The following is a 9,312-nucleotide window of genomic DNA, read 5'->3' as shown; positions in this document are numbered from 1 at the left end:
TAATAACAATATTTTTGATGCAAATATTGGATGATTTGGAATGAACTTCAAAAATTGCAATCCTGATGACGGTGCCCATTCTGTAGTAGTTGAATACTTCTTGCCCCATATTAGTGTTTTCCCATCAATTTTTTTGATACGAAATTGATGTTGGAAGCTAATGTCGTTAAGTTGTTCAATGCATTTCCCCTCACCATATGATCCCAGAATAAACCTTCGCGTGTCAATATTTTCTTACAACACATCAAAAGTAGGCTCTGGCATGTATGATTTCTTAATACATTCAATTAGTGATGGCAAGATCCCAACTTCCTTCCTCCTCAATGTGACTGAAAAACGACTGAACATCTGATGAATATGGTCATGAGTGTGCCCAAAAAGAAGGAAACCAACCTTTACCTTTTGAAAAATTCCCAATTCAAAAAGCATGTTTAGATATCCAAAAACAACCTGATTTTTGTTTTCACGGCAAGTGTTGTCCAATTGTAGATACAAAACTTCAGGAAGATTACCATACCAATGAGAAATCACATCATGAATTATGGTTATGGTCAGATTTGCATCATTATGAATATTTGGAGCTGTGAAGTACACCCTTGGTAACATTTTCCCATTGAAGACCATACAATCGACCAAGTGAAATTGAATAAAGTTTTCCTCCTGTAAATTTTTGGATGTGCGAACAAAATGTGGTAAAAGTGTTTTCTTCTGGTCCATAGCATCAATTATCAAACCCAAATATTTATTTGGATTATCATAACACTTCTTTCGATGCTTGTACAACTTCTTCCTTTCGTTTGTTTGTTGTTCGCGATGCTCCTGAAGTTGTTTGACAATTAAATCTACACAACATAAAAGAGATTCATTAAGAAATATGTTTTCATAGTTGATGACTGTACAATTTTAAAAGTTAAATTTATGAACACTTACCTCTTTCTGAGCCTTCACATTTGTCCCTTTTTGATTTACGAGAAGCACATGGAATGCAAATCCCCATCCTTGTCTTCTTAGGAATACAGACATTTTTGAATTCTTTCTTCCATACCTTCACAAAATTTTGATATGTAATAAACTGGCCATGTCCCTCAGCACCTTCTGCATATTCTTTGTATAAGTTGTAGATTTCTCGTCTTGAAAAATTATCTGGAATATGTATTGTCTCTCCATTTGGTATACACTCTCCATGCTTTGAAAAGAAATCTTTCATCCATGACATTGCAGTATTTGATAATGGACCAAACTGTCTTTTATGACCTACCTCTGAATAAAATGTGGGATCCTTTTCCAATTTTTCTTGAATTCTCGAGAGACGAAAATTCCCAATGGAATGAAACATTTTGAAACCTTTTCTACAGATAAAAAAAGTCCCAATATGATAATCATAACCTGACAATGTAGATTGCACGCACCCAACTAAATATGAATTTTGCATGCTTTTATTCATTGAAAAATATCTCTTCCTGCTTTCTAATGCAAATTTGAAATCCATATGTTTCAAGCAATCTTTTTGGCAACATTCACTTGAAATGAGAGCACTGATAGAACTTCTTCTCGTCAGATATTCTTCTCTACCCCTTGTATAACTAGAACAACTTGCATTGATACGAAAAGGTCTGCTCCTACTCCTTGATACAATGTTTCTTGGCAACATCTCCATCATTTGATCAGCATTTGTATAAGGCTTTTCATCATCATTAAGAGGAATGTTATCCACACTATGATCAGATCTGCTTTTCAAATATTGACTTGGAGGATATTCTTCATCTTCTGCTTCTTCAGTGCTAATGTCGTAGTCCTTAGAATTCAGACTGAATGGAAAATCTGACTTGATGTTTAATGGATATTCTTCCTCATATGCATTGCCAGTGCTACTCTCATAGTCCATAGAATTAGGACTACGTTGAAAATGTGATTGTTTACTTATTGAAGATGCTACATCCCGTCCTTTGTCACTGCTACCTTTATACTCATTAGAATTAGGACTAAGTGCATCATCCTGTCCTTCATCACTACTTCTCTCATAGTCCGCAGAATTAGAACTAAGAGGACACAGTGACACTCTATTCTTTTGAAATTCATCATCACGCTCTTCATAACTATTGCTCTCATAGTCTGCAAAATTAGGACTAAGCGGACACTGTGGTACTCCAATATTTTGAAATTCATCATCCCACACTTCATCACTGTTGCTCTCATAGTCCTTAGAATTTGGACTAACTGGACACCGTGACACTCCATACTTTTGAAAATCAACATCATGCTTTTCATCACTACTGCTCTCATAGTCCTTAGAGTTAAGACTAAGTGGACACTTTGACACTCCATACTTTTGAAAATCAACATCATGCTTTTCATCACTGCTGCTCTCATAGTCTTCAGAATTAGGACTAATTGGACACCGTGACACTCCATTCTTTTGAAATTTGCCATCATGCGCTTCAAAACTGTTGCTCTCATAGTCCTCATAATTAGGACTAAGTGGACACCGTGACACTCCCTTCTTTTGAACTTCACCATTATGCTTTTCAAAACTGCTGCTCTCATAGTCCTTAGAATTAGGACTAAGTGGACACTATGACACTCCCTTCTTTTGAACTTCACCATTATGCTCTTCAAAACTGCTGCTCTCATAGTCCTCGGAATTAGGACTAAGTGGACACCGTGACACTCTATTCTTTTGAACTTCACCATCATGCTCTTCAAAACTGCTGCTCTCATAGTCCTCAGAATTAGGAATAAGTGGACACTGTGACCCTCCATTCTTTTGAACTTCACCATCATGCTCTTCAAAAATGCTGCTCTCATAGTCCTCAGAATTATGACTAAGTGGACATCGTGACACTCCGTTCTTCTGAACTTCACCATCATGCTCTTCATTGTTGGCTAGTTGAATTGTTTATTGATTAACAATCAAGTACCACATTAAATTGTCAACCTGGGAAAGTCTTTTTATTTCAAAGGCCACTGCGTACTGTATGTACTTTAACTCTAAAAGCATTAAAAAGCTGTAGTATGCGTAATTCTCACGTTATGTCATAACAGTGTACTGTAAAGATAAAATAAAAACAGTTAATAAATCTGAAAAGAAGAGTGATGGATGCTCTGTTATCAGAGGATCAGGACCCTATCCTCCAAGCAAGGACGTTCAACACCTGCCCCTGTAACCAGATTGCTAATACACACTGAAATTCTAATTCACCGGTGAAGTACAGCTTCAAACGATTAACGAAACAGAGTGCCAGCAAAAAGGAAACTATCAAAGGTAATGCTTACAGAATCCAAAACAGAGTACCAGCATAAAGAAATCACCAAACACACTTACACACTTGACAGAAAAGTAAATGGGTGAATCTTGTGAAGAAGGTGGGCCCAGTCCCTCTCACAAGATTCCCCAGAACACAACTGTTGGATTAAGGACTCAGAACAATCTTCTATTCATCTGCCAAAAGATTTAGTACAATAAAAGTTCAGACTTTGCTGTTGTCTTTTAAAATTCCCCTTACAAAATTATCATTCCCTTCTCTAATGTAGATGTCTCCTCTTTATAGAGGAGACATCTATTACAATAGATTATCACGGTTCATTCAGTTAGCCAAAAATAAGAATTACAGAATGCTGTTATAACAGTGCAACAATGTATTCTTCTTTGAGTTTATTTCTGTTACACAGCTGGTGCCCGAACTTTGCCCGTGCTCTTGGGATCCTTGTATTATCCTTCGTCGTTTCCCCATGGTTGCTGATTTAGAAAACCCGTACTGTTCCTGATGCTTGAGAAATCGTAACTGTGTTTTGCCCTTTTTGGGTAGTTTCTGATTATGCCACATCATCGTGGAATTCTGGCAATCTCCAGATAGTTGCCGTTTGTTATTTTGCAAAAATAGCATTCTCCTGCTTTTAGATGGTTGCCGTTGCTGGCTGTAGCAACTGCGTAGTTGCTGCTTCTGGTGTTGCAGCAACTGCGTAGTTGCTGTTTCTGGTGTTACAACAACTATAATTATAATTCCTGCAGTCTTTAAACAGTCCAGCGATTATTTGGCAACTTAATTAACTTTTCCAAAGATAAATATAAAGATATTCATGAATATGCAATGAACAATTAAACATATAGATATGCGGAGAGTTACTTCGTACCTTGGGGTGATTAAGTCATTATACAATCAAAGCTTTCAACCTATGACTGAAAAAGGATAATATTATGGCAAAAATATAAGGTCAAAATTGGTCAATTCTGAGTCCTAACATCCCCCCCAACTGAAGAGATTGCATGTCCCTATGCAATGCCTATTCTGAGTCTGAGTCGGAGTACTGGGATGAACAATGTAGATTACTGAGACAATAGTTATAGGAGGTGGCATCAAACTTCTTCCTGAACCCACAAACAGTCTGTATTTGCCTCCATGCTGCTGCTTCTTCCTTGTTGGATAATCCAAACTGGCCCTTATAATGTTCACCAGATAACCATAGAAGTGGAAATTTAAATCTGTAACCCATCCAATTTTCAGCACAACGTTGCATGCATGTAACATAGTGGGGTACCCTTGAGAGTGCTACCTGTAAATTAGGTGGATTATAAGGGTGATATTCCTGCCTCTCTTTGGGACAGTTTTCCCAAAACAAGTTATTTGCCTTGACAGCCAAGGATGCCTTAGTCTTCACATAATGCTGACAGTCTCTCAGGACCACTGCTTGTAGTTGCTTGACGTGGTCCTTCATTTCAGGATCACTTACCATTCTTAGGTGTTGTGCAATGAAGGTGGCCGCGTTCTGCGGTTCAGCTCTAATCCATAGAAGACAATTCTGTTCATTATGTTGAGTTGAGGCAAAGGCGTTCTGCCATGTAAGTTGGTTAGCTAAAAAGGAGATGAAGGCTCTCAGCTTTATGTTGCCAACTACAGGTATCATATTCATATTTCTTTCTTCGGACATGGCTTCATTATGGAGATAGAGCTCGCATAACAAATTTTGATCATTTTTCGGTGCCTCTGCAAAGGTTTGCATAAACTGCTCTTATGTAACCACCTGGTGAGATCTACCTTCTCTAACAGCCTTCATCTGTAAGAATGTGAGTCTTTCCCTAAAAAATGTTGCATAATTGAAAGAGGGTTTCCTCGTGGCAAGTATTCTTTGGAATAATTCAAACATCTGGGACAATCTGGCTTTTAGCTCCTTAATTTCTTTGTACTGAGATCTACACTGCTCAAGTGCTTCCCAGTTCTTATATGCATAATTGAACCAGGTCCCCTTTTGCTGTTGGAATGCTTTGCCTTGTGACAGCTCATATTCTCTCCACCACTTTCCTTTTAGTTCCTGAAAACTGTTTGTTTCTGTGCATGCATCACTAATAGAAGGAAGTTCTGTTTATGTAAAGGCATCAACAAGGGTAGTTTGCTCTGTGATTATTGGAGTAGGCCGGGATGATCCAATGTCTTCCTTTCCATTTCCAGCTACTGTTTCTTCTTCATGTTCTATATTCTGTACTGATTCCTGTGTATTTGATTCCTCTTCTTGTTCGGTGGCGATTTGGGTGGGCCGGGGTGAGTCTATATTTTCTTCTTCATTTTCCTCTTTTTCTATGGCAGTCTGAATAAGCTTGGGTGAGTCCCTGTTTTCTTCTTTGTTTTCTTCTGTAACCATTTCTTCCTCTTGGGTAGGCCGGGGTGAGAGTATGCCTTTTTCCTCATCCTCTGCTGTAGCTTCTTTTTCTTCTCGTTCCATGGCAATTTGGGTAGGCCGTGGTGACTTTTCCTCTTCTTTATTTTCTGTTACCTCCTGCATAGTTTCTGGAGAGCTTACTGGTTCTTGTGTGACAGTAAGTTCTTCCGTTTGTTCTGGTGTAGTATCTGGAGAGCTTACTGGTTCTTGTGTGACAGTAAGTTCTTCTGTTTGCTCTGGTGCAGTTTCTGGAGAGCTTACTGGTTCTTGTGTGTCAGTAAGTTCTTCTGTTTGCTCTGGTGCAGTTTCTGGAGAGCTTACTGGTTCTTGTGTGTCAGTAAGTTCTTCTGTTTGCTCCTGCACCTTTTCTGGAGAGCCTGTTGGTTCTTGTGTGACAACAGGTTCCTCTGTCTGCTCCTGCACCTTTTCTGGAGAGCCTGTTGGTTCTTGTGTGACAACAGGTTCTTCTTTCCGAGCGGAGGGTTGTGGTGTTTCCATCTGTGTAGCAACAGGTTCTTTTGTTTCAACCACAACCGCAGGGTCTTCATTCATTGGTTCTGCCACTATCTTGTATCCTGCTTGAGTATATAGTTCACCACAACCGGTGCACACATATTCATTGTCCTTACTCTTCTCTGCTGCAGATGCTACTCATGCTAAAATATGCAGGCTAAATTCATTTTGATAGGCTTCCTTGACCCTTATAATTTCCTCCTGGTAGTCCTGTATTTGAGCTTTTAAAAATTCAATTTCTTCCTGCAGAGCCGATATGGTGGGCTGAGCTTGTGGAGTAGCAGGTTCCAGTGGAGGCAGAGGTTGTGCTTCATCATTGGTTTGATCCCTTATACCCTTAACAGGTGGTTCTTGTGTGTCACCTGGGGTAGTGGCTGTTCCTTGTGTTGCAGCGTCTTGGCCAATATTACCTTGGGTGTCAGAAGCTGGTTCTTTTGTGTCAGCTGCCTCAAAATATGATATCACAAAACTGTGAACACTCTGCATCTCAGCCTCCGAGGGTGAGGGAGAGGAGTTTCGAGGACTGGTGGAAATGCGAGTTTTCAGGGTGATGGGCGGTGAACTGGGAGGGGTATGGCTAGGAGATTCAGCTATTGCAGACGACCGAGTCCTTTGCTTTGGTAGAGAGGCAGGGAATTCAGTCATTTTTCTTTTCCGGCTGGCTTTCTTAGGGATAGTGGCAGAAATAGCAACTGCTTTAGCCGAAGCCCTAGTTCTTCTTCTTTTTGGTGGGGTTTCTATTTTCCTCTGCATTTTTCGTTTGAGCAAGGTAATAGGGATGTTATCCTCTGAGTCATCGGTAGAAATACCAAGTATGGGAATGGATGGATTAGTTCTATCAGGGGATGGGGTTGTTTCTACGGGTATTTCTACTGCTGCTTGTTCATTTTCAGCAACTTGCGGGGGTGTTTGCTGGGGGACTTCTTTGGGAATTTGCTCTGGGATGTCGTCTGCGTGCTGAGGGGTTTCTTCAGGTGTTTTCTCGGGAATATTCTCTGTTTGCTGAGAGATTTCTTCGGGTACTTGCTCAGGAATGTCCTCTGTTTGCTGAGGGATTTCTTCATCTTGCTGAGGAATTTCATGTTCTGGCTGGGGAATTTCTGCCTCTTGATGGGGATTAATGGGAGGTGGAGGGTTATTTAAAGCAAGGCCTCTATTTATCAGCAATTGAGCTAGGCGGTGGTGTTTCAGGGAAAGAAGCAGACGCTTTGCATTAACAGTATAACATGACATATTTTTAAGACATCCCAATAAATAATATGGCATGTTTATCAACTGACGATTTCTCAAATGATTCAACAAGACGAAATCGTGCTGGTAAATTACCTGGTACCGGCCTTCACACGTCAGGTATTGCTTTACAAATTCAGCGACTTTCGGCCATGGTTGAGGCAATGACTGAAGTGCTACACCTCTGCCCTTCGGTTCCACCTGCTCGCCAGGTTGAAGAAAATCCTACTGCACATTAAGGATCAAGTGCTTTCTATTGAACCATGGTATGCCATTATCTGGTAGCCCGGTGACTTGGGCTATGACTTCCTCCGTGACTATCCATCCCGCTTGCAGAAAGATCTGATAAACCTCGGGATAGAGCTCAAGAAGTGTTGTTGTGCCAGGTTCATGTGTAATGAGGTTTCCTCCCATAGCTGTTATCTCAGTGAATTTCATAGTTCAGAGCCGAGCTTTCGAATTCAGTTCAGAGTAAACCGTTGCAAATGGTAACATGCCGTGATAAGGTGACTTTTACATATTGCTGGGAGAGTTAAGGACGACGGCAGTTGGCGCAGTATGTAATTATGAGAGCGCTTTGGTAATCCCCCCCCTACGCGTAAGTGATATGATTGGAAGTACAATTATTTGGTAGTCCTATCAGCTTCTCCGCATTAACTATTATTTAATGTCCATACATAATCATGTGTACCTTTATGTTTTACCTTTTTGGGTCGCTGCGTCAAAAAGTCTTGTCTTATCTTTTGCTGGATCATAATGATTACCACGGGTCTAGGAGCATGGGAATACCGACGATTTCTAATAATAATGACGGGAAGTGATAGTGAAGGATTGTAATCATCACAAAAAGTGGTGTATTTCATAAAAACTCATTTCTTGGGAGCTGAGGTGATAAGACTGGTGTTTTTGTAAATGAGAGGATTGCTAAAAAGGTATTACGGGATCGGGAAGTGGTGTTGCAGCAACGGGGATCGGTGTTGCAGCCACTGGGAATGATGTTACGTCATCGGGAAAAGATGTTGTAGTAACGGGGATCAGTGTTGCAGCAACGGGGGTTGGTGTTGCAGCAACAGGAAATGGTGTTGCAGCAACAGGAATTGGTGTTGCAGCAACGGGAATTCCAAATCCGCAAAGTTATTCCTTTAAAGCTTTCGTACTCAGCTATTTCCCACAGCTTCAAATCTGCAAAATACTAAAACATAATATGGTAACCCTTGGCAGGGATTATTAGTAATTAAATAAAAAGAATATCTAATCTAAAAAAATGCATAATTAAACAAAGATTTAAGTGCTTTGAGGGACAACAAGTTCCCCCAGAAAAGAATACTGTTTAATTGTCATGCAAGTGGCTTTAAAATCTTCTTTAGAAACAGGCCTCTGATATAACCGAAGTCGATAGCCATTTACTAGTAGCGGTGTTCTGCTTCCATCAATTGTTAAAAGTCTAACTGTCCCATTTGGAAAAACAGCATCCACTTCATAAGGCCCTAACCACCTTGTTCTTAACTTACCTTGGAAATTCTCAAAATGGGAATCATAGAGTAGAGCCCAGTCACCTTTCTGAAACTGCTTTTGCTTGATGGTTCTGTCATGCCACCTGCTCCTCTGTTGTTGTATCATGGTTGTCTGATGGATGGCATCCTGTCTTTTCTCGTCCAATTATTGAAGTTGTTGTAACCTAGTTGTCTGTGCATCAGTCAAATCAAGGTTAACAGCTAAAGCAGTTCTTAAAGTTTTGATCTCAAACTCTAGAGGTAAAATAACATTCTTTCCAAAAACTAATTCATAGGGTGAAAAACCTGTGGTATTCCTCCAAGTAGTTCTGTAGGCCCACAATGCCTCGGGAAACCTTTGAAACCAGTCCCTTCTATTTTCCTTTATTGTTTTTGTTAAGATGGCTTCTATGACTTTATCGGT

The sequence above is a fragment of the Pinus tabuliformis genome, chromosome 9 (genome assembly GCF_031772625.1).
Source record: "Pinus tabuliformis cultivar Carrire ecotype Pingquan chromosome 9, CPIR1, whole genome shotgun sequence".
NCBI lineage: Eukaryota > Viridiplantae > Streptophyta > Pinopsida > Pinales > Pinaceae > Pinus > Pinus tabuliformis.
Note: the sequence above shows the minus strand (reverse complement) of the source record.